At 37.5% G+C, this 25,740-nt stretch overlaps 1 protein-coding gene across 8 annotated transcripts in view; it reads right to left on the minus strand.

Moving 5' to 3' along the window:
* The window catches only part of fat3a (FAT atypical cadherin 3a), a 215,463-nt gene that overhangs the window by 146,622 nt on the left and 43,101 nt on the right, over positions 1-25,740 (minus strand). For 7 of the 8 annotated variants that reach the window (XM_077565588.1, XM_077565586.1, XM_077565584.1 and 4 more), the window contains one exon: positions 21,662-21,709. The exons of the other annotated variant lie outside the window; for it this stretch is intronic. The gene's annotated coding sequence lies outside the window, so the exon portion shown is untranslated. The remainder of the gene's footprint in view (positions 1-21,661; positions 21,710-25,740) is intronic. 8 annotated transcript variants of the gene reach the window in all.

Below are 25,740 nucleotides of genomic sequence, written 5' to 3' on the forward strand. Positions count from 1 at the left end.
ACAAACCAAACCAAGAAATTGGAGTGTGTATTATCTCATCCATACAGGCAAGTCCACCCACAAGACTGCCTGAAACCATGACTGTCATCTCTGTTTAACACATCAATCAGTAGAATGACTTCCATTGGGCCGAGGAAAAACTCAATTACTCAAAATCCGCTATTCTTTCCCCCCACATCCATCTCAAAGCATCTAGCATGGCAAATCCCCAGATGACTCATAGAAAGACCAATTAAAAGCGTTTTTTGAAAAATCCCACACTGATTTGGCTTAAGCCAAGTGTGTGCGTAAATGTTTGTTTTTGCTTCTGTGTGAGACAGAAAGAGCGAAAGACAGACTGAGAATGCGTGCACACACAAAAAAGAAAACTGAAAATAGGTCAGGCACCAAACAAGTTCAGTTCCAGTGCCTTATCAACAACCGTCTCCGAAGCAAACTGTTGGAATAGGTGTCTCACATGTTCAACTCAAATAAGTGTAACTTTTGTTAGCATTAGTTCTACTCTCTGTTAAATCAATAGTAGAAGCCACATCATAGCGACTCTGTTTCCAAAACAAAATCATTAAAATTCAATATGCCAAGGAACCAAAACGCTGTGCTGCAAACTGAGCAGATCAACAAAATCATTTGCTATAAACAAAACAAAACAAAACAAAAAAATCAACAAGCTGTAGAAATAACACCTTCTCCGTTTCTTGTCTTTCAGCTAAAGGCTGTTGCAGGTGAAAATAAGATCAAGTTGAGTTTGTGGGAGAGCTGCTTCAAGCTCGGCTAGGCACTACATCGAACACAATCAGTGCTAATTGTGGGAAGTCAGTGAGGGATCAAGTCTCTCGCCACTCAGCCAGGAGTGTTTAATCTCCTTGCATGTGAGGGAGGTAGAATTGAGAGGGTGGCAAGAAACTGAAGAAGCTTCCAAATGAAGAAAAACAATCCATGCAGGCATTTTAGAATCATCTTAGAACTTCACATACAACAAAATTTCAATCAGTTACAGGTAGGATCTTAAATTGTATTTCAACAGTAAAACCGTGAGGAATAATAACAATACAAAAATAGTGATGTTCAATACCACTTTTTTGAGACCGATACAAACAACGATACTCAAATCTTCAGAACTCACCGATACTGATACAAAGTGCTGATACCATTTGTACTTTTGTAAAAAAAGCAACGACAGATATATTTTTTAAATGACCTATTCATCCCAACTACAGCAAATTTCCTTAAAATTTAATAAAATAATGGCAATTATTTTGTTTCAATTTGCTCATAAAATTCATTTTGCATCGAGAACACAAAAAAAAACATTATTGAGAAGTAGTAATGGAGTGTAACTCAACATTATAATACATGCCATATTTACCTACTGTATGTTGGTTGTGGCTTTTATTCACCGTGGTTTGATATAAAGCCTTTTTAGTTTGACTGATAGTGTGAAACATGCACACACAAATGGCTTTTGCCTCATGTAAAATAGCCCAGGAGTAACAGCAGCAAAAAAACAACAACGGCTTGTGTATAATAAATGGGGGCGCGGGGTGCAACTCCCACACACATACACAAATATCCATTAGGCAGCAGGCTGTGAATGCCAGTGCGAGTGTTTATGTCCTTGGTGTATATGTAATCTGTCTCAGAGTAATGGATGAGCAATTAAGAGAGCAGCCCAGTCAGTCACTCTGTTCAACTACCCTCATATTGTACGTACTGTCGCTGTGTCACACTGTACAGAGTTTAAGACTTTGGGGCCAGCAGTAGCAGACTGTAAGAGCTTAGCTTGGGGACTGGTGGGAGGCCAAAATGTACAAATTGGGACAGGCTGCCGCAGATGCGTCAGTCAGCTTCTAAAAGCACAACTGCTCCAGTGAACAAGAGTCTTCTTCCATAATAATGCAGGGGAATTCTGATTCGGGTGTGCTTTATTATGTCGGTTTCTTTTCTAATTCTTTGGTTGATCTTCATATACCGATCCAAGGAAACTTGTATTTTTCTGTAAAAACAAAACAAAACAAAAAAACATTCGTCGACATTGGCCCTATACTAATTCCACATTCATTCCTAACAATGTGGCTGCTTTTGGCATATGTGTTTGGGTGAATGTATCGTACATTGGCGGAACTTCCGCCTCGTGACAACATGCATTTTCATGATTACGCCAGCATTGACTCATGTGCTCCCCAAAACGTATAAAAAAACGTTCTTTTTTTAAATATCCCCAAAACATATTAATACATTTTTTAAAATGTTTTTTTTATGCTAAAGCATACAGAAGGCTTTGATACAGCTTCTGAAATGAAGAGGTCACATAAAGTAATGGTTGTTATTACAAAAAACGGCCAGCAGGTGGCAGCACAGTATAAGAGATCAACCAGGGCCATGTTGCAACAAGCTCTTTTCCACAGTGTTTTGAACAGGTTTGTGAATAATGATGAAATATAGCTGTATTCGAATGCTATTAGCGGCAAAAAGGAACAGATTGACTTTTTCTGATGAAAGAAGAGACTCTAATCTTTCTTTTGATAGGTTTTTATAGCAATAAAACACAATATTCTGGGGGCCCTACAAAATCAGTCAAAATCCAATAAAACAGCCGGGAGCGAAAAGGGTTGCTTCAGTGAAAATGGCTGGGAGTGAATGAGTTAAGCATTTGTTGTCTTCATTAAACAGATGCTAAAGTTATATAAGTAACAAAAATATTATCTTTTTAACGAAAATGAAATATTTTTTGGACTTTTCACCACATCAATATCAAACACAACTACTTATGTGCAGTGTTAATGGCATTTAAACTAACTTAGGTAAATCCTTCTTTTTTTTTCATAAATTGACTAATCTAACTAATTATTCTCCCAATATTTCAAACGCCGTTATCATTCTTGTATGAGAAATGCATTGCGTTACAATTTATTTATTAGATTAAAGGCTCGAAGTAAGCTTACAAGACATTGTGCGGTGACTAACTCTGACAGTTAGAGGCACTGTTGTTGTCGGACCTCGTCACAATAAAAGTGTCTTGACAGCTGAAATGTAGAGTAACTTTTATTTTGCAGGTGTCGCAGGAAGCGTGTCACGACGTGACGGACGTGGCATCCTTCTTTCTTCTGTACCTTAAGGCTTGGCATATTTTATCATTTTAGCAAAGAGTCCACATCCTTGCCTGGAACTGTTTTGACAACTTTGACAAGAGTGACATTAATCAAAAATAACAGTCGAGATTTGCCGAAAAACGCCATAAGGAGCTATTTGTTGGCAATCATTTTCCACCAAGAGTCATATTGCGACTCCACAAGCACCATAAAAGCGATATAGATACCGGTAAGTAAGAGCGGCACGCTCGCCTAGTGTAATTAATAGCGCCAACAATTGTATTTCTCTTCTTTCATGAATGGTAAACATGTGAAAAGTGTTGAAAGAAATATGCTCACACTAATGGAGGCGATGGAGTGATATTTGTATGTGAATGATGCATGTTAAGCCCGGAGTTGGGCAGTTTTCTGATGTTAATCAATCGTTAAACACGTCTTTATATGTGTAGAATTATGAACTGAAGATATATCACCATACTCTCATATTTGAAAGTGTACAAAAGTATATTTTTTCAGAGAGATCAAGTGGAAGCTGATGATTCTGAGGAGTAAATATAGGAGTAGTTATGACTATGATTTTGGCCATGATAGCATTAATAAACACTGTATATTTTAATAGCATTGGCAATTTCTTTTATCTATTATTGATTATTTTAGCCCGCAACAATCATAAAAATTACCCGGGAAATCCTGGAGGGACTGGCTAGGACTGGCTACAAATTACCTATAGATGACACATATGTGCCACAAATCAACATCTATCCAGCATTTATTTTATTTGTATTACTATTCTGATTGCTGCAGTAACTGTCAGTGGTAGAACAAACATCACCACTCCAAATTTATTATTATTATTATTATTATTATTATTGTATGATGTGTCATATTATGGAGTGAGGCATTTGTGTGACATAAATACTCACAAAAATAAATGAAAACTCCCTATATAGCCTGGACGTAATTCCTTGTATAAAAAATATAATAATAATAATAATAATAATAATAATAATAATAATAATAATAATAATAATATATTTAAAAAAAAATCAAATTGTTTGATTTAAAACTTTTTTTTAAGAGGTGAAAATAGTTACTTTGCCTGGTAACGAGTTACTTTTATTACAAAGTAATTCTATTACTAACGCATTACTTTTTTAAGCAAGTAATGAGTAACTATAACTAATTATTTTTTTAAAGTAACTTTCCCAACACTGCTTATATGGCAGCGGATCTTCCGCTGAGAGACTTTATTTTGGCGTAGAGCTGTCAAAATTAACCGATTAATCGACAAGTAAATGATTATCAAATTAGTCGACAACTATTATAATAATATCACTAGTTAATAAACAGCTATCAGGGGGACAAATGATTTTGTAATACACTTAAATGCAAAATTTTAATTAATTAATTTAATGTAATTAATTAAATAATTAATAATTTTATCGATTCTAAAAATATTCCATAGTGACAGCACTAGACGTGATTACTGGCATTACTGGATTACTGACATTAACCATTTGTTGCGTAGTAAAGAGACACTACAATTCTATAAATAACATAGATGCTATCTATAGTATTTTCTGACAAAAAAAAACAATGAATTTTAGACAGATTTTAGGCTATCACGTCAATTACTCATTTCATAATCATTTTTGATGGGATGAACGAGGAACTCCCGCCTACATACAACATGTAATTGCTTTCCAACGCCACAGAGGGATACAGCTAGATTTTTGTTTAGAGCAATGTGTTATGCAAGGAGCCAAAGATGGTTACAAAGCATGAGAAGAACAACAACATAGATCCATCCATTCATCCATGCCAAGATTGTCCGTGTACTGAAAATAGTACGCAAGCAGTAACGCAATTTTCAACAAAAAATTGTGTTTGTAATTTGAACTGTTCATAAACACTGACATTCAAAATTGAGTTACCACTACAGCTTTTATTGTCTTTCAGCACACATCTGCAACCATTTAAAGTGCTTCTTATTTACCCTAATAAAACTCAGATGTTCTAGTTGGCTTTTTCTGACATGTTTCATCTACATCTCCAGATATGCAATTACCTTATTTCAGAAAAAAAAATCACAAAAACATTTTCCTTTCTTTAAGTTTATTTGCACGTTATAGGTCACATTAATAGTCGAAAATGTTTTGAAATGATTTATCTTGGTCATTTTTACAATTGTACAAAAACCTGCCAACATGGGTGTGTCAACTTTTTGTACCCACTGTAAATTCAGGACCCTTGTCAATCCACCATCCTCAATGATTATTTAAAAGGCAGATTTTGAGTGATTCAAACACAATAATTTGTTATACCTCCCAGTGATAACAATTTTAAGGTCTCACTTTTTTTTTGTAAATTACTCACTTTGTATAATAACTACTATTACTGAAATAATCAAAGTTCCAGTAAATGCAATCTACAGGGCTTGAAGTAAAAAACAATCCTGAGCCTGAACTTTTTCCGGGGAGCGGTGGTGCAGTGTCCAACGTGCCGATTCGCTGTTCGACCAACATCAAGCCATTAATTACGATTCAATTCGTCGCCATGGATGGACTCGGCATTTGGGAAACTCATGAAATTCCCGATGGCTAGTCCTCCCCAAGTGTCAGGTCACCTCTTTTATTATCCATTTATATTATGTATAGTAGAGTATAGCACTGCGGGTCGCAGTCCCCTCTAGTGCCCAAGCTAGCGAATATTTTGGTATTCAAATATCCTACGGAAATTTCTATTGAATAATCAGGTATTTGGATAAAAATAATATTTTTGCATGGTGAATTATGAATACAGAAGACATTAAAAATATATTTCCACTATGATCGACCAACTTTAATTTCTAGATAATCAACTTTTCTTTTTTTACTTAAATTTAAATTGTGCTTAACAGAACATTATTTTCCTCTCTAGAAAGTTAGGGAGATTTTAGAGAATGACCTTCCGTTAGGCAACCTCCCTCTCTACCCACTCTTAAAAAACATTTTTGTTCTATAGCTTTTGACTCGGCATGAGACTCATCATTGTTTCAATGTTTTATGGTGCCTGCTGTATTTTGTTATTAATTTATTTATTTTATTTACTTACCTACTTGTGTTATTTTATTGACTTTTTCATTTACCCATTTAAGATAATTATAAATTTATTTGGTGTTATTTTTGTTTTACCTGTCTTTATTCCATGACTGATTTTTACTACATGTACCGCAATTTGTGTGAAATGAAATTCCTAGTTGAGTAGTTTTTGGTCTGTGTGACAAAGTGGCGTCAGAACCACAGTTGTGATTTTGCTGACTGCACAATTGAGTGAGCTTGGTTTATTAAGCTGATCTCTACGAATGGCAACTGTGTCTGGCGGTCAGCATCAACATGTGCAAATCATCCCGTCGATTAGACTGCCTTTAAAAAGTAGTCCGATGACTCTAGCTGCAGCCGCTAGCACCGTTAGCACGCTAACACTACTGGCAACAGGCACCGTGCAATACAACGTCAGCGTAATTAAGTATTGTTTTAGTGCCCTTTATTGGCAATCGATCTGAATTTGTTTTGTTCACTTTGGTCGCAATTGTTTACGCCGCAATAAGAACTGCAAACACACGTTCCACAGGACGAGTCAAGTCATCTGTTGCGCCGCGACTGGCAAAACGCTTCTGGAAACAACTTCAAAATAAATAACGATAACGATCCTGACCATTTGATTCAGGTGTGTTGGAGGAGGGAACCCTCTAAAATATGCAGGACTGCAGTCTTCGAGGACTTGAGTTTGAGACCTATGTCTTAGATCAGCGATGGGCAAACTCGTTTCTCGAGGACTGGAGTCCTGCATGTTTTGGATGTTTCCCTTCTCCAACACAGCTAATTCATATGATCAGCTCATCAGCAAGCTCTCCATGAAGCCTGATAACGATCTTGTTCATTGGAATCAGGTGTCTTGGAGAAAGGAAATATCCAAAACCTGCAGGAATCCAGCCAACCTCTGTCTTAGATCATTCAGAAGCTTTACATTTGCATTGCTGAATAGACAATATGTTATGCTGGTTTTTGTTTCTGGTTTCAAAAATGTTAACATGAGTGGAAAACCTCCCATCTTACATGCACTAGATTGCATGCAAGTTTGTACTTTTAAACATGTTATTTAAAGAGATAGACCAATATGGTACTTTCAGGGCTGATACAGATGCTGATTGTGAGTAGTCAAGGAAGCCGATAACTGATATTTGAAGAAGAGATTTATTTTCACACAAAAAAAAATTTAAAATACTGACATAATTTTTTTTAATACAAATGCCAATCGTTTTTTGTTTTGTTTTTATCTTTTCTTTTTTTTTTTTTTTACCAAAATTTAAAAATACCTGAACCTTAAACTTTCTGATTTCTTTGTTTTAATAATGTTGAAAAAACAAAAACAAACGATTCCCAGGATCAGCAGCAACTCTTATAAAGTTAACTGAAAATGTTATGAGTTTAAAATGGTTTTAGATTTACGTTTCATCGGCTTTCAGATTTAAAAAAAAAAAGGCTGATACCGATATTCATCAAAATACATAATATCCGCGCAGATAATCGGCCTTTTCTATCCCTATTAAAGACACAAAATGATCATGTTTGCACATGAAAACTTTTAACAAATCAGGCCCCATGTGTCTTATTCCGCCATCCTCTCCTGTGTCCATCTTCTAAATTTGGGCCCCGTTTCATTGCAGTTCTACGTTTGTTTTTGTTCTAGTAAATCCTGCTTCAATTCCCACATGTTGCTCTCACCATTCCTTCCTACACTTAACAAGCAGACAATGGTGATAATGAAGGTGGAATTAACCCATTTTTCTCACTGTAAGAAAAAAGGACAAACATTAGCAAATGTTTCATCTTTCACTTCCCTTCATTCTTGCTTTGCTCGCCAATGATCACCCTGTTATCCTTCTGATATACAAGTCTTCAGCGATATGTACTAGTTTGTTTTCCTACCTATACAAAGGAACTTGTTTTAGATTTTTCCAATACCATTAGATTTTTTCCAATACCATACACAGTAAATTCTGTAGAGTAAATTTGACTCTATTTAGAGTGGGACCAAATAGACTCAGTTTTAGAGTAATATTTACACTTGGAAGGGAGTAAAATAAAGAATTGGAATCTCCCCACACCTCTTTAATTCTCGATGAAAATAATGAGCCTACACATTGAATTCTGTAGAGTAAATTTGACTATTTAGAGAGGGACCAAATATACTCAGTTTTAGAGTAGGCTAAGATTTACACCAGGAAGAGAGTAAAAAAATAATAATAATAATAAATAAATAAATAAAAGTCACTCAAGGGTGGAGGAACGAACTCACGACCTTTAGCTTGGGAGACAGCCCATCTACTCTCTGAGCCACGCAGCTTCTGCTTTTGGGTAGTATATCGCTCATGTCAGCTTCAGCTGATTCCATAATTCCATGGAATCTTCCTAAAAATTATGTATTTGGTCTCTCTCATAGCTTAGGTGGTAGTGTGGCAGTCACTGTGAGTTCGTTTCTCAACCCTTGAGTGACTTTTATTTATGTATTTATTTATTTATGTATTTATGTATTTATTTATTTACTCTCTTCCTTGTGTAAATCTTAGCCTACTCTAAAACTGATTCTATTTGGTCCCTTTCTAAATAGAGTCAAATTTACTCTACAGAATTTACTATTTAGGTTCATTGTTTTCATTGAGAATAAAAGAAATGTGGTGAGACTATTAAGGCATTTTAAATAGGAGGAGGGTCACATTTCCATCTGGAATTGTGAGCTAACCGAACTGTGCTTTTGTTCTTTTACAGCAGCTGACTTCATCTGAGCAGCTCCAACATACTGAAGCAAAGAAATAAATAAACAAACAAGCTTGAATAATCCTTCACAGTTGTTGCATCCATATACCCCAACTAAACGTTTTGCTTTGCCAAATATGGATATACTCACACTGGCTGTTACAATTCCATTCTAGCTATAAATATACTGTCGGTATATGGAACGCAACAAATGGACGGAACCACCTTTTTATTTCACATTTTGTCCAGCAGAACTCTCTGGTAAGCCATTACACGTGTGGTGGGAATAATGTTCCCGAAGATTCGTAATTAAAGAGAAGCCAAATCGAATCAATTTTGTGTTGCTGATAATAAGACCAAAATTAAGTTATTGCTTGAAATGGATTGCAAAGGCAAAGTCACCTTAAAAAAGCATGAAATCAAATCCATGTTTATGTACCCAGACGGCATTATTTCACTGCTGTACCTCTTCCATCCCTCTGCTTTACAGAAATGCAGGTCAGGTAAGTGATTTTGCAGAGATTCTTTCTGCTTAAGACCGCCTCCTCTCCCAAAGCATTTGTTCTCTAAGCCCTCACTGCTTATTCTCTCTCCCCTTTTTCAGAAGGTTTTCCTGGGTAAACACGGGCATTCTCATGTTCCACAGCAGCTGGATGGGGGAGGAATGCTTTGTGACACCGCTTCATTCAGAGCTTCTATTTTGTCCTTGTAGCACAGCCCTATTTGATTAACAATGTGTGTGAGCCTCACCGTCATAAATTGCAATGTCATTGGCAAGGACGGAGGGCCGCAAGAGATTTAATTGTCCTATTACGATTAAATATTGTATTTTTAGTAATAGCTCAGGTACTCCTCTGACTCGGAATCTACTCCAGGTGTCACACCCCATTTGGCATGCAAAATAACCACTTTTTGAAAAAGGATTTGATGTCTGTTTTGCTTTTACAAAACATTTGAAACATTTGAGTACTCATTAATATCTCTTTTCTTTCCCGTATGAAAGAATTGCAGATAATTGCCATTTGCACAATCCCCGAATTCACCCAAGTGAACAATTAGATTTGGGAAGTCATGCTCATGTTCGACGTCCACTTACATTGCCAACATTGCAGTCAGCTGCTGCTGCTGCTTAGTAGTTCTGTTCTAACCACTAAACACTAAATGGCTTGATGTCTGCTTACATTAAATAATCATTGTGAGTAAAACACACAAATGTATGTTTATTACAAATGTCTCTCAGGCTCCAGTGTGCTGTGCGTCATTTATATTCTTTTTAGATTACAAAAAAAGAAGGATAGAGCTTCTGTATACCAGGGTTAATTATTTTTCCCTTTTAATAAATGGCTGTGCAAGTAAACTTAAACCTAAAACAAATGTATATTCTATTAGTATTTATTTCAGTCTTGTTTTTCATTTTCAGGGTTATATGGACATGCAAACCAATCTCAGCTGGTTTAGCCATAAAGGGGTTCATTATGCATCACCAACCACCTGCAAGTTAGCGTCTTCAACATCATTTGCAAGGAGAAATTGGCCAAGATGGTACAGTAATCACTTTGTTTTAAGTGTAGTAGTAGTAGTAGAAGATACCTATCAAACCAAAATGACCCTTATTACTTCCGCCAAGCACAAGTGATTAATTTCCATAAAGATAAGGGGGAAAAAATCCAGAGTGGCTATTGCTATAATACTTAGTGCATAATACTGTTCATATATATTATCATAATGCCTTTATAAGCAATGTCAGCTAGGCTAGGTTCCAGCTCACCCGCAACCATAATGAGAACCTATTATATCCCAACGTATTTAATAAACACCATGGTATAATGAAAAAAGTAACACATTTCTGATCTAGTGTTGCATTTGGGCTGAGTTAAATGAAAAAGATTGAATAAGATTATATTGAGTTTGCTTATTTTGCTGTTTCCTCTGGTTTCAATATGTGAGCTGCAGCAACCAAAATGGGGATGTCCCAAGCTAAGTCTACTTTCGGTGACCAAATTGTCAGGTGCACTGGGAGCGAGGCAGCTGCGTGCGCCAGAAGGGCCAGTGAGGCGCAACACAGCCACAAACAGATTCACACCACACCAAAATGGAAGTTGAAGCTGAGCGCACAGACACCAGCCTATGAAAAGAGAGCCCTAAGTGTGCACAACAGGGATGTGACTGTTCAGAATTAACAAATAAAGACAAATCTACAGACTTTCTATCCTGTTATTGGAGACTTCTGAAGACATTGTGTGTGTCTGAATGTCCATACTAGTCCCTAATGAATAAATAGGAGTCACCCCATTATGTAGTGGTGCGCGAAAGTCCAGAGAGAAAAAAAATGTAGTGTGCTCAAAATTACCCACAATGCACTTGGAAAAGTAGGGAATATCGATGGTCACTCAACAGTCTAATATAGACCACAATGCATTGTGAGCAGGAAAACTAGCGTGATATGATGAGGAGCAAGCAGTTAACTGGATTTCCGAATAATCACCATACGTACATGACGTCATGGTTATGCTTCGCGCGCCGACTGCTCGCCGCGCATGAAAAATTGGGTCATTTTGTATAAAACAACCCAGAAAAAAAAAATGGTGGATCGGTCCATTTTTTATCCATAATTGGTTTACTGTTTTTAGAGTGAATAGTTTGATTAATTAACTAAGATTATTATATATATATATATATATATATTATATTATATATAGTTTGTCTATTTTGCTGCATGATAAATGAAATTCTTTCATTAGATAATTAAAATGTCATTTCTTTAGGTACATGTTAAATATCGCAATAATATTGATAACCTATATTCAGCAACTATATCGCATATCACATGATTTTCCATTATCATGCAGCCCTAATTTTGAATCACTATTGGCACCTGTGGCCAAAAAATGATACTGCACACACCCTTCTTCACGTACACACTGCGCACATGACATCACATCTGCAAATAGAGGGCGGGAAATTCTAACTCAAATCCAGTCTGAAAACTATTCGCTTGCATGAGTACCCATTGTGAACAGCTAAGGTGCTAATCTGCTAATTAGTAGGGGTGGGAATCTCTTAAATGAGGCCCATTCGATACGTATCTCGATACACAGGTTGTGATTTAATTGCAAAATGATATATTTCAGAAGAAAACGATTCAATACGGTTCGATTAAGTTTGAGAACGATATGATTTTTCGATTCAATATGATTCATTTCAATATTTAAAACAATATTATAGTTGACATTTGTTGCTTGTAAACGTTAATTTTAATCTCAGTGTTTAACCTTAAAATGGCACCAAACACACGTTTTTTTGCCCCAAATTCAAGCTTTCAACAAACATGCACTAAAATGTCAAAAGGACACGTAGACAGCATTTGTAGACAACCAGTTTATACAGTTTATCAGCAAAAAAAAAAAAAAAGTGGATTTAATGTTGAGTTACTCTTTAAATAGACCACAACAAAGGGCTGGGCAATATGACTGAAAAATGTAACACGGTTTAAGTATTTATTATTTGTTATTGACAGTTATAATTGTTTTTTTTCTATTTAAAATAAGGATGAGGGGAAAAAAAGGCTGATAATTTAATTTGAACTATAAATATTTAACCTTTAAGAAGACAAACACAATTAAACAAGATATGCGCACAGTACGAAGTATTTCAGAAACATAAATTTGAGACATGAAAAAAACCTACTGTCCAGCCAAAAGAAATATCAAGCCATCTTATGGAAAAATAAATCTATCACACATTTTTACCACTTAATATATCCCAAAATATCGCTAAAAGTAACCATCCCTTTTAATCAGCAATTTTTGTTTTTCTTTTGCCGTCACATTCCTTTCTGATTTTGGTTAATGTACGTTCTTTTTTTTCAATAAGTTGTGAGACACAACGACCACGGAATCACAACTGTTCATGTTCGTCAACAGATTTGTGTTTGATGACGTAATTGCTGGTAGGTTTCAATTCTCTTATCTGCTTCTCGTCCTAGTTGTGTACATTGACAGGGAGCCACAAACAGAGAAATGAGATGCTTGCGCCGTGCTTTTAGCTTAGCTTAGCTGGTGCTGGTGTGCTAGCTTTGGGACATACCGATGTGAAGTTTGAATCCATGCGTTGGATAGTCACGGGAGTTATTATTTGGGGTCGCGCACAATACCAACACCGGAACGTACAAGTGGACCGAGAGGACTCGATAGCCATGGGAAATGCCGAGATGTACGGACTTCTGCCATCTCCAGTTGCATATACGTGCCGTGTGTGAGCCTGGCGTGGACAGTAGGCCTAAAAAAAAGGTGCATTATGTTTACAACATATGAAGGAATGAAGCATCTATGAGCACTACTTTGCTGGCTATCAGTAAACACGGTCACGGAAGTAGCTTGAACAGTGACGCTTCTGAAATGTAAACAAAACAAGTAAAGCACGGCGCAGAGCTCTTGCTCTTGTTATTACAGATGAAAACCATAAAGCCTCGCACATGCAACCGATTCATAGCCACGAGATACCTGGTCCACATCTTTACAAGCAACATATCTAAGGATTCCCGGCGGATTTTGTATCGATTGAGCAGTCTGCTACCGATACGGTCCTTATAGCTCTCCTTGACAAACAATATCTGGTCGAATGTTTTTTTTTGTCCCACCCCTACTAATTAGAAGATGTTTCAGTTATAAATGGTCAAATGGTCAGCTACTGCCTTCCGGCAGGAGATTCAGGGCCCCCAGAACCAGGCTGAACCGCTACAAGAACTCATTCCTGCCGACATCCATCAAATTGCTTAATAACCGACATTAACTAAGTGGTGCAATATATATATATATATAGGAGTGTGTGTGTATTATTTATTTTAATTATCTCTCTCTATTCTGTTGTTTTTCTTTCTGTAAACTACTGCTGCACTTCTTATTTAATTTTGATTTTATCTCTTTCTATTCTGTTGTTTTCTCTTACTGTAAACTGCAGCTGGACGGAGTCCAGGAAAAAGTTCCCCACGGGGAAAATAAAAGTATATCGTATCGTATCGTATCGTATCGTATCGTATCGTATCGTATCGTATCGTATCGTATCGTATCGTATCGTATCGTATCGTATCGTATCGTAAATAAAAAAGGCCATTGTAAAGATATTTTTGGGGCAACTTGTTACAAAGAGCAGCAATGTTTTGTTCGCGCCTACAAAGCCACTGTGATAAAACCAAATGAGCAACCACATCCGTCTCCTTGCTTTGCTCTGAAAGGAGAAACTTGAACACCAAGTACACTTGCTGCTATCATCCCAATACTGTAGTAAGATGAGTGGTAATTTCAAAGACTTTCAACAAGACTGATATAAATATGCACATACAAAAAGTGAGAAGGCAGCTTTGACCTTGAAGCCGCCTGAGGAAATGCTATCTGCGTTAATGGTCATCTGGCAGCCGGATCAGCAGCATTACAAACTCACTCAGGCAATTTTGTGATACATATGTGTGGTCAGGGGGAATCTGGCTCGTGCTCATCCATACTAATTCATCTAATATTGCCAGAAATTCTATATGTGTGCATGCTCTCACTTCCTATGCTTCCCTTGTTTCTGAAAGCATTCATTTTTCACTAGAGACCTGTGGGTATACTGCTATGATATGAGGAGATACCCATTATCGCACATGCACGCACACACACACACTTCAGAAAGGATGCATTGCGGAAAGGCAGAAATAATTGCATAAGTCTTACTGAACACCCCATTTACTTCAGTGGAAGGCAGGGGAAATGCCTGAGTAGGCCAGTGTGTGAAGGGTTGCATGCATTCACTTATACTATTGTGTATGGAGGACGAAAACTGCCCAAATTAAAAAATAAATAAATGACAAAATAAATAAATAAATGAATACAAATGGATATAAAAAATATAATTCAAAAATTAAATAAAAAAAATACATAGAAATGGAAATAAAACAAGAAAAAATATCCTTAAAAAAATTAATTTTTAAAAAATTAAAAACATTTAAAAACGAGATTCAAAAAATCTAAATAAACATAAAAATTAATGTTGAAATAAATACAAAAAGTAATTTTATACATAGAAAAAAATATCAATCAACAAATAAAAATACTGCAGACACTCTGTCAGGTCGAAATGTTATTCAAATGAGGGGGCAGTCAACTTTTTTTTATTTGAGTTGCTCGACAACAAGTCGTGGTGACAATGGACAAGATAGTCGTCCTTTGCTGGAGCTCTCCAAGCAAGCCGGCGAGACTTCCTTGTTTGCCGACCCACTCACTCGACCATTGAAAGGCAGTTTGCCAACCCAAGACACGCTTAGGACCGGCCATCATTTGATAAAGATTTCGACCTGAAAGAGCGTCTGCAGCATGAAATAAATAATTATGAGAGCAGAACGTTTGTATTTATTGATTGATATTTAATTTTATTACAGATATTTATTTTTATATTTATTTTTATTTTTTGAATCTTGCTTTTTATTTTTGCATTTATTTTTTACTTTTATTTATTTATTTAGGGATTTTTTTCCCTTTTTTTTGAATTTTATTTTTGAATTATAATTTTATATCAGTTTTTATTTATTTAGTCATTTATTTATTTTTAATTTTGGCAGTTTTAGTCCTCCAGAGTTGTGTGTGTTGCACTGCTCCACCCCCCATGAGAGGACACTAAATCCAATCAACCGGCTTTTTTCTCTCTCTCTCTCTCTCCTCCCAGCGTACGTGTGCTCATAGCTAAAGTAGCATGTGTGTCCTAAAAGACCTTTGCACACAGTGTGCATGATAACTGCAGCCTTGCCCAGACCACCTTTAAGTTCTGCTTCCGTTTTTAGGGGGCCCATTTGTTCTGCTGTAAGAGCAAAGATAATTTTAAGGTTTATGTGTTTGAGGGTGTTGTGGGTTCTGCTCTAGTTTAAGCCCTCGCCATGTAATGCTATCCCTGTCATGTCCCTCCAAATGTCCCCAGAGTTTTGGACAAAAATGGGAGAATGGTGTGGTGAAATGTGAGAAGAAAGGAGAAAGAGACATGGATAAGGAACATTGATCTACATTGAAATTTAATCCCATCCTTGGGAATATGGTGTTCGCATCATGTGGGGCGTTTTAAAACAGTTCCTTCTAAAAGTATTCAAAAAGTGAGACCAAGTTGTTGTTGTTGTCATTGTTGCTGTAGACTAAAACCATTTCAAAGAAGTGGTCAACATTATCAGGCGCTTTCATCTGATGCATCTTGATGCACAAGTGTGAAGATTTAGCACATTTTATATAAACCCACCATTTTTTCATGTGAGAAAAAAAAATTGGAACATTGGACTGTGTTTTGCTGCGCAGGTGTGTCCTATTACATTGTTTATTTTGCCTTTTGGAATATCCCCAAGAAGAAAGAAGTTATTAATGTACTGACCGACATCAAATGTTCCCTCAATCATGACAAGTCTTCCAGTTTCTGCTACTGAAAAACATCCCTGCAGCATGATGCTGCCACCACCATTGTATTGGTCAGGTGATGAGCAATGGGTTTCTTTCTTCAAACATCTGGCATTAGTACCAAAAATAAGCTAATTTGTTTGTCTTGTCAGACCACAGAAAATTTTCTCACTACAAGTGTAGATTGAAATTGTTTATGTGGTAAGTCAGTTGTTGTTAGGTCACCTAGCAAACACAAGTTTGGAGATAAAGGTATCCTACAGTCCAAAATAGCGGAAAGTTTTTCTAAGACTTTAGTCCAGAAATACATAACCGGAGTACATAACCATAAAGCATGAACATAAGTGTCTGTAGTGTTTTGTAAGCATTGGAGACAAATGTCGGAGTCTGAGAGTCCCATTTTCTTCATCATATATTGAGTAATGTATGTTCTGTGAATAATTTTATATAGGATAAGTTGTAAATTTGTGTGTTTTGTCATTTTAAATGCGTTTTCACAACTTGAATCCAAAAGTCAGGTTCCGGTGCTATAGACAAGTCTGTCTTCCCATTTCAATCTACACTTGTAGCCCTTACTATCGCAAAAAAAACAATTCTTGTTAACTGGAAAAATAAACAAACTCTGAATATCGACCAATGGTCTAACCTCCTCATAAATCACATTTTAATGGAAAAAATATCTGCCTCAAATAAAAACCAAATATCAAAATTTATAGAAACATGGTCTACGTATATAGAATTTTTTAACCTAATTCCGGTTACTTAATTCTGTCTGTTAGCGAGAGCCACTACATCGTGATAACTTACATTGATGTTTCTGCATTTGGCAATTTATTATTATATTATATTATTAGTATGGGATTTTTTTTAATGGGCTTTAGGTGAACTGATGAATACACACACGCTCGCACGCACGCACGCACGCACGCACGCACACACGCACATACACATACTCACCCACATACAAAAAAATAAAATAAAAAAAAATATATATATATATGTGTATATGTATATATATATGTATATATATTTAAAAAAAAAACCATTTATTAAATTTTTTTTAATTGATTTGTTTGTTTGTTTTTAAAAAAAAAGGAGAGCAATGATGATGTCAAATCGAATGAACAATACTGAGCTCTCCTGGAAAAATAAAAAAAATAAAATAATTCTCACTCCCGTTCTGAGAGTCCTTCAGGCGCCTTTTGGCAAATTTTAGGAGCTGAATTGATGGATTACTGTGGAGATTGTTTGTCCTTTTGGAGGTTACTTTTTTTTAGTAAGTGAGGTTCTTGGTCAGTTCCCTGTATTTTAATAAAACTTTGTGGGGAAATGGTGTTGGGAACTCTAACCATGATGACAGCGCCTGGATTTAGAGAAAATAAGTTATAGACACAATATTTGTGTCAGTGATTTCATGGCTCACCGACTGGGGAACGCAGACAGAGGTGGCAAATCCAGGTCCAGAAAGTAAAGACCCTGCCACAGTTTGGCTTTAGCTCAAGGTGCTAGCTAGCGAGCTCCTTAGCTAGCTCCCCGGGTGCTCTGATACCTGCTAGGGAGCTAGCTAGCTAGCTAGCTAACACAAGGGGCTAAAGCCAAACTGTGGCAGGGTTGTTACTTTCTGGACCTGGATTTGCCACCTCTGAATACAGATAAATAAAGACAAAGTCAAACTCCAAAGCGATACTGTTGTGGTCCGTTATAAAGACAAAATTAGTCAGTATCTTTTTAAAGGCTTTTTAAGGCCTTGTTTCAAATGGAGGAGCTATGATAGCCGATTTCAGACAGACAAGACAAACACTAAATTACACTGGTCAAGCCAATTGTGTTATGCCCTTTGGTGTCAAAACAAGCCAACTTATTGGAAGCTCATGAAGAATATGATTGAATGATCATTTTATTTTTGTGGCACTGGTTTTGTGAAACAAATCATCTGGTTTGTCTCGTTAAGTGTGGAATCTCAGCAAGATGGCACCAAAATGTATCAGTACACACATCCACTGTGGAGTGTGTTGGATAAGGTGTTCGGCCTAAGTAGCTGCAATTTGAACAGCGGTGAGATTGTCTCACTGGAGCATGTGCTACCATGTCTTGCTTTAGTTGTGCACATACAGACACAAACACGCACACACGAGTCAAAAGTTCAGCATATCTCATTAGCAATGCATGAATCTTCCATTTACATTACAAAATAACTTTAAAGCACGGCAGATGTACATAAGCTAGCATGTGATATCTGAATGTTGACTTCCAAATCACAATTAATGTTGAATCTAATCAGTGACAGCTGTTAAACAACTCGGAACTTATGAAAAATATCAAAATAGCAAGCGCTGACAGAAAACTCAAACAGTTCCATGGAATGAGAGCAGATAGAACAAAATGGCTGTGAGTCAAACAAACCATTGGGCAAATAAATGAGCAGATGACTAATGAACAAACCACCCACAATGCACAGACCACACAAATATTTTTTTTCCCAGCAGATTTGGCTAGATAAGTTCAAATCATTGAAATGTATACAATCCATGGAAGCTGTTCAGTCGCCAGTGCAGGATTTACGCTTTCCAAAGGTACAATTGGTGGTCTTCAGCAATGTTGTGATCTTGTTTTACCAGTAAGCTAATAGTTATCGTGGCTGTAGAATTATAATGTTTACGCTAAGCTCTCCTATCAGCAGGCCCTTGAGGACCGAGTTTGCCCACCACATGCCTTTAAAGCAGTGGTGGGCAAACTGCAGCTTTTGGAGGTTTGCCTGCTGCAACGCAGCTAATTCCAATCAACAGGATCGTTACCAAGCTTATGCAGAGATTGCTGATGAGCTGATCATATATCAGCTGTGTTGGAGAAAGGAAACATCCAAAACCTGCAGGACTCTGGCCCTCGAGGACCGAGTGTGCCCACCCCTGCTTTTCAGTCAAGTATAAAAAAAATATGTATAATAAATATGCTCTATGTGGCCTCACTAGTCTAAACACGGCATTCTGATTAATATTGTGTTTGTTGTGAAATTTGAATTATGCAGCAAAATCCACCCGTTTGTATCCATCTACGGCGGCGACCATTTTGCCACTTGTTGTCGACATCAAAAATGACATCACAGTTTCTTAGGGCACAGATAACAACCAAACATGGCAGAGGGTTTGAATGTCACATGACCAAATAGGTGAGCCTTAATTGGTGGTTATGTGATCTGGTGATGTAATTTTCAGTCGACAGCAAGTGGCAAAATGGCCACCCACTAGGTTGGATAAAAACAGGGAAATTTTACTGCTTAATTCATATTCCAAAAATGCAATATTAATCAGAATGCTGTGTTAAGACAAGTGGCGTGTCATGTTTGGATCAGTTTTTTTGTCTAGTGTGTCTTCCTTGTCTTGTTAAGTGTGATCCTGCTCTTCCTCGTGTTATCCAATCAGTGCCCTCAACCACTTGTGTCTTTTCCCTTGTCATTTTTCCCTTGTCATTTTTCCCTTGTCATTTCCCCATTGTCATTTCCCCATTTTTCCCTTGTCATTTCCCCATTTTTCCCTTGTCATTTCCCCATTTTTCCCTTGTCATTTCCCCATTTTTCCCTTGTCATTTCCCCATGTCATGCTGTTCATTTTTCCCTTGTTCCCTCCCATGTTTGGTTCATGTTTTGTTTTATGATTTGTTTTATCTTGTAATTTGGAAGATCGCTTTTTTTTTCATAGAAATTAAACTCCTTTTTTTTTGATTGAACCTCTGCCTCCTCGCCTTGTCTTCCCGCATTTGGGTCCCCAAGCTTCCCCTCCTTGACATGGCGTCCATAGAACTCGTGTGTAGGATTTAGTGCCATCTAGTGGTGAAGTAATAATTCATTAATTTTGAAAACTATTCATTTCAATAATATGCAAAAAAAAAAAGTTGTATCACTTCAACATACATTGTTTCATATAATCGTAAGTCTAATAATTGCTAGTTATATTACATAGGTCGCCTTACATGTTTGCAACCTTTTGCTACAGATAGCCGTAGAGAGGGGAAAAACTTTGCAAACATAGTTAGCCACTGATGGTGCTTGCAGCTAGCATCGGACCCAATGGGTTGACCGCTGCTTACGTTCCACAACTGGGGCTTAGGTGGTCATCGTTGAATCCCGTGATTCAGGCCCCGTCCACACGATGGCGCGGTTTCGGAGCTTGAAACCGATCACTTTTGAAACCGGGGTCCAGAGTGGAAAGATTTCAAAACGCGCCCCGTACGCTTCCGTTTGGACACCATATGCAGGACACTCCTCCAGTCATGACGTAATGGTCGCAGCTCAATGACGACGCATTGTTGCAGATTGATGATGTATGTGCCAATTCTCGCGGGACTGCGCGCAAACTGTCAGTTTGTCAACAACAATGGCGCATAGCCGTGTCGTAGTCGTTTTGCGCAGCCTCCTTAGCTTTTTTATGCTTTTGCAGCAAAATATTTTGCTTCTTTGTTCCCACGTTCAACACGCCATTGTCACTTCTCCTGTGTTTGTCTTTGTCATGTTGTTTCGATACATGCAAAGCCATGTTTGTTCTGTAGATTGCAATAAAGTTGGGGGAAAAAAAGTGTTCGTCTTCTTCGCTGATTCTTCTTTTACACTTTCCGTTAACTCCCTGTGGTTGCGCTACAGCGCCACTCCAGACTTGGCATACACATTACAGCCGTTAAACGTCCTCAGCGTCTTCTTTTGGACACACGCAAGTCTTGAAATGCTTCTGTGTATACGAGATTTGTTTGAGGAACAAAGCCGGCTTTGCTTCCGTCTGGACGGGGCCTCAAGCTCCCGCTGCTCTCCGTCTACGTTGCTCTCGCTAGCTTTTGCTAGTTTTTGCAGCTAGCCGCTCTTGTTAGCTGTTCCAACTAGTTCTTGCTAGAGGCTCTTGTTAGCTTGCTCGTTCCAAGTAATAATTGGTAGTAACTGACAGCTTGTGGTTTCCCTGAGGCACCGTAGTGTGTGTACTTCAAAATGTTTACATTCTATTAGTTCACCACTAGATGGCACGAAATCCTACACACTGTCCCTTTAAGTGAACCATATCTGAAAAGAATGTTATGCATTTTTTGTTTTGTTTTGTTATTAACTCATTATAATGCCTCAAGGAATAATAAACCTCACACACTGCTGGGGGCCTTACTCAAGCACACCTAGCATCCATCACTTACCCTCACCAAATACATTTACAAGCAATAGACACCATGCTGATATGCTAATAAATAAGTGCACAGTGCAGGGATGTAGCCACGGCACGAAGTGAATGGAGGTCCCTTATTCACACTGATAACACACAAGAACGATCTTATTGTATTGTTAATGTCATACAATGTTTCAACACAATGCACAAGCAAGAAAGATGCTTTTTACCTTGTTCACCATCGGGGTTGATGCAAACAACATTGATTTTCCTAGCATCTGGGAAAAAAAAGATTTAGAAAAAGTAATTAGGTCTAAATATATGTCCATTAGCAAAACAAATATATTGCAGTTATTAGACAAGACAAAACATTGTGATAGTGGTATGCTGCTATAACTGGGGGACTATGGGCAACACATTTAAAACGCATACAGATTGATCTGACTAATTGTTGAAAGCCACTTTTCCTGAGGCTGAACAAAAGATTCTACACAATGTTATTAACTGATTCAAAATCAAAAGTAGTTGTATGGTATATAGTAGTATGGCAATTTTATATATTTAATTACTGTTAGTTGTTATTTACTTTTGCACAAAAAATATATATATTTTATAGTGAGCCCATGCAATCCAAAATGTCTTTGGAGTGTCGGCATCAGAGCACATCCGGGAGGGGGGCATTGGGTCAGTGTGGGGGACACATTCTGTGCTTTGTGGATTCACAAGCACACACACACACACACACACACACACACACACGCACACACACACACACACACACAAAATGAAGCCCTCTATTTTAGAGGCCATCACAAGTCTTACTGTGCGCATGGGTGGAGTTCTCTTTCTTTTGGTGTTTTCGTAGACGGGCACTGCTAGAATGGGGCGTTTACGCCATTGTGTGCCGCTATGGGATGGAATGTAGTAAACTCCCGGCCAATCGTAGTGGCCTCATTTGCATTAAAATCGAGGTAATTCGAAACGCGCAACCCCATGCTTGACGTTGCGGAAGCAAATTGACTCGCTGGACTCCGAGAATGAGACTGGCTAATCGTGCGTCTGTGTGTGACTAGTTTTGACTTTAACTTTATATTACTGGTAGTGGCTTACATAAACAGATTGCACAAATAGTAGGGTGCGAGGATATCTGACCTCGGCATTGACAAGGGTGTTGTTCTTTTTCATTTATTCCCATTTTAATTTATGATAAGTTTATTACATTAGAAATCAAGTGAAATTAAACAAACATTTATTTGTAAGGTCAATCTTGTTGCTTTAGTTTGAGTCGTTCCTCAAAGTAAAAAATCTGATCTGATTATGACATAAAAGCACTGGGTTGTTATTACTGATCAGAGTGGTCTGTGGTGACAACACAATACATACAGTAGCAGCCTGGCTAAATTTGCATAGTTGTGTTATCTAATGAGATGAATATTAAATGTTAACTATGCCGCTCTGCTTTGACAAACACAATATCCGTTTTAAGTATTGGTAAACATGTACACAAATTGAGTAGGCAGTAGCCTATCTAATGTGATCAGATAGGAGCGCAAAACAGAATAAACAAAAACACACAATTTCATCCATATTTAGTTTCTGTGATAGCATTATGTTATTTTTCCTTGTATATAGCCCTCCATTTCTTCAGTGCACACACACACACACACACACACACACACACAATACTCTCTAGCGTGGGAACAGACGGATGGCATGAATATTGATGTCAGTGTTCAGATTAGTATGCACGAGCTCTAGAGTCCCAATGACTTCTGTCAAGCTACTGCTCAAGCATAAATCGGAGGGGGAAAAAAACTATGTAGACCTGATTATACAAAATTATAGCATTCATTCTCCCAACACATCACCGTGCCTATCTGATGGAAACCCCACTCACAGCAGGAATTGGAAGATCATCCAGTTTCTTGTTTGTGGATGTCACTCACTATGACACACAGAAATAAAAGACTACCGTTTTTTTCCCCCTCATAAGCCTTTGAAAGTGAGTGTGAAAAAGAGGCTCAACAGGACAACGTAGTTTGCCATTCAATTCACAGCAATTGACTGTATGCCAGCACTCAACTGCCAAGCTTATTAGAATTTCAGCTAGCAAAACTATTTCCGGTTGTCATACTTTCATCCACTGTCATCCTCTCTTTTTCTCTAGAAATTATCATCATTGGACTTTATATTTCTTTACATTTTAGTGGAAATATTTCAATTCTTGAGCAAAACCACCACACATAATACATAAATAGACAATAAATAGAATATCTCAAAGCAATCCGGGGAAAAAATGCATAGCAAAACAATATAAATCAGGGTATGCTTTGGAGCAAGGGTGCCATAAGGAGGAGAAAAATGATGATGACAAGACTAAAAGGGGCCCTAAAAAAGTATCTTAACTTTGAGAAAAGGGGGACCAAATAGATATTTATTTGCAGGGTCCCAAATCCCAAGTATATATCTCATCTGCTTCCTAGAGCTAACACTAGAAAAGTGTTTATAAGTGCCCACAACAATTAGTGTAAATCTTACACTTTTCAAAGTGTTACCTTTTCCACATTTAACCAGTGTTACTCCAACATTGTATCGTGTTAAAAATCAAGTAGTGTTGAAAGTACTCTACACTAGTGTCAGTGTTAAAAATTTAACACAGCCAAACTTCACTTAATTCTGGTAAATGGTACTTAACATGGCACCCTCAAAGTGCTTTACATTTTGATAACCAATTCACCTAGTGATGACGCAGCATCAGAAGCAACTCAGGGTTTAGTTACTAGTATCTCGCTCAAGGGTACTTCGACAATCACACGGACCTGGGATTGAACCCACAATGTCAGGGTTCCAAGACGACCACTCTTCCACAGAGCCACGCCACCCTAACAACAACCACAGCAACAATTAGATGAATCGCACAATTGAAATAAAAGGCTTGAAACAACGGCTCCTGTGGGGTGTGGTCAATTTACCACTCAAGTTAGTACTATTCAGGTTACACCCAACATCCACACCAGGAGATTTAATCTGACAGTGTAACTTTAACACTGCTTACTGCATATTTGATCGAACACTGGAAATTTAACACTGAGCGATTTGTTGTGTGTTGACCACACACAACAAACTTTATAATATTTAATATTTACAATTGTAGGCCTTTAACGTTTTCCAAGCAAAGCACAATTAGTCGGGATAATCATTCGAGTCTTAAACTAACCAGCTCTACTGCTTAGAATTAGGGGCAGTGAAGAAGGGGAAAAAAAAGGGTTGGCAGGATTCTCAGTTTATTCTCAGAATTCTGACTTTAAAATGAACCCAGACTGTCATAACAAGTTTGCTCTATATTATTTATTTGGTTGTTACCAACATAACTATGAGATAAATTTAAAAAATAATAATTTACAGTTTAATACATTTTGTTAATTGCATTCCGTGCGTAGTGACGTAGAATGGTGGTTGGCTCTCTGCCGAGCAATGTGAAACCATAAAGAAAGCAAGGTAAGCGTCCATCGCACGTTCAAAACTCTTGAATGTGTCTGGTGAATGACGAGAGCACGGCGTGGGGGAGGGTGACTCTCCTGGTCGCATGTTGTTTCTTTAGGAACGCTACAAGACTTACCAAATAAAGTTTCTACAAAATGTATTAAACTGGACTTGATTTTTGAAAAATGAATCTCATGGTTATGTTAGCAACAAACAAATAAATAATAAAGAGCAAACTTGTTATGACAGTCAGGGTTTCTTTTAAAGTGAAAATTCCGACTTTAATCTTGGAATTCCGACTTTAAAATAAAAAATTTGGACTTTGTGACAGAGCTATAAATTGCAGGGGGAAGTCCGAAAGTCAGAATTCTTACTTTAAAGACACAATGCTGAAAATAAAGTCAGAATTCTGCCATCCTTTTTCCCCTCTCTTCACTGGCCCTAATCCTCTTCCGTAGGTTTTGATTGGAAAATGAGAATCAGGATCAAAATCAACCCAATATTTTGTGTGCACCAGACTGGATGCAAAGAGAACGGAATGTGAGAGTAGAGTGGGTGAAAAGATGGGAGGCAAAGAGGAGATAGATTGAAAGAAGTACTCTTGAGACTGATCCTTGCAAGAAGCCAATGTCTGAGTCAAGCAAAAGGCAGCAGCAGCATGAAGCAGATCTAAAGGGTATATTCCTCCTGGGTGTAAATTAGGGCCATGAACATAACTGCTTGCGCTGCAGTTAACGAGGGATTTGCTCCCTCAGATTTACACTAGGCTAAAGGCTTTAGACCATTTTTGTTGGGGGGGGGGGGCATGAGCACAATCAGCCTGTAT

This window comes from Vanacampus margaritifer, chromosome 5, assembly GCF_051991255.1.
Source record: "Vanacampus margaritifer isolate UIUO_Vmar chromosome 5, RoL_Vmar_1.0, whole genome shotgun sequence".
In the NCBI taxonomy this organism is placed as follows: Eukaryota; Metazoa; Chordata; class Actinopteri; order Syngnathiformes; family Syngnathidae; genus Vanacampus; species Vanacampus margaritifer.